At 40.6% G+C, this 1,245-nt stretch overlaps 1 protein-coding gene across 1 annotated transcript in view; it reads right to left on the minus strand.

Annotated features, from left to right (window-relative positions):
- LOC106012664 (ankyrin repeat domain-containing protein 66) overlaps nucleotides 1–829 on the minus strand; it is a gene marked incomplete in the record, with an annotated part of 5,545 nt that extends 4,716 nt beyond the window's left edge. Inside the window, 1 exon segment of the mRNA XM_013086267.2 lies at nucleotides 484–829.
- Nucleotides 830–1,245: the final 416 nt, after the last annotated feature.

Consider the following 1,245-nt stretch of genomic DNA (forward strand, 5'->3'; position numbering starts at 1 on the left):
ATGATGATGATGATGATGATGATGATGATGATGATGATGATGATGATGATGATAGTAATAGTATTTCACTGAGAAAATCAGCATAGCTGAGCGACCCGAAGTGTAAAATACACTGGAGCGATCAAGTGTAAAGTAAAGTAAAAACTATTATAAAAGCCTTTAGTGATAGAATGTTAACGATTCCACTGGCTTCAAGAAGTAAAGCGCGGGATTCACGAACAAGTTATTCGTTAAAATTCACTGTACATCGACAGCCCCTTTCCTTTTTAAATGGACAGACGTTAAACGTTTGACTGATTTGCCGAAAGAAATACTCCTAACATAATATATTAAAATATTGGAACCCATACGATCAAGTCTTGTCACATCAAAGAACTATTTATCCAGGTTGACTTAGAATCTCACTAGCTGGTCCCTTTATTTTTTTACGTTTATCCAGTAGCGCTCAACCTACTACCCAAAACATAGAACATTCAAACTTACTCGGTCAACTTCTGCCACAACAAAGAATTATTTATCCACTTTGAGTCCGACTGACGGGGCCCCCTTTTATTCCTCTGTTCTTCCAGTCGAGCTCTGGGGACTGGCTCGAACTGTCGACGGCGCCACTCGGCCAGCACCTCTCACTGTGTAAACTTGACGTGTGTTATGTGCTAAGCAACACATTCCCGTATCGATCTCGTTCACCTACCGGGGAAACTATTGATCGATCGGTCCACCATTCTGATCAGTTGATCTTCTGGTCCGTCGTGCATGGCCATTGGTGGCGCCTTGCGAAGAGAGATAATACAGTATATTCCCGTGAGGCGGAGTCCCCCCCCCCCCTAGCATTTATTCATTGTAATAGTTCCGTTCAATTGACGTTCGATTGGTCTTCTGTAGGAACGACAACTGCACAATAATGGTCTATTAGGTTAAAAACAATTTGGCACAAAAAAGTAATAATAACATTATTTTATCTCATAACACATTACCGTATAGTGCACTCAATTACTTTTACGCGATAGTAATTGCATTTAAGCTGCATGAATTTCAAGTACAGCAATAATAATATGCACATGTACAGAAAATAGCGCCCAGTGCGTTGAGCAATCACTAAATCATTCCCTTGTCTAAATTATCTCACTCTCAAACCGTTTGCAAACTCGGAGAGCGCAACCCTTAGAATTCATCAGAGAGCGCAAAAAGCTGTGTTACTGAACCTGTTGTCGCTACCTTAAAATGTCAAAAACGTACGAAAGCTAT

This window comes from Aplysia californica, unplaced genomic scaffold, assembly GCF_000002075.1.
Source record: "Aplysia californica isolate F4 #8 unplaced genomic scaffold, AplCal3.0 scaffold00450, whole genome shotgun sequence".
NCBI classification, from domain to species: domain Eukaryota; kingdom Metazoa; phylum Mollusca; class Gastropoda; order Aplysiida; family Aplysiidae; genus Aplysia; species Aplysia californica.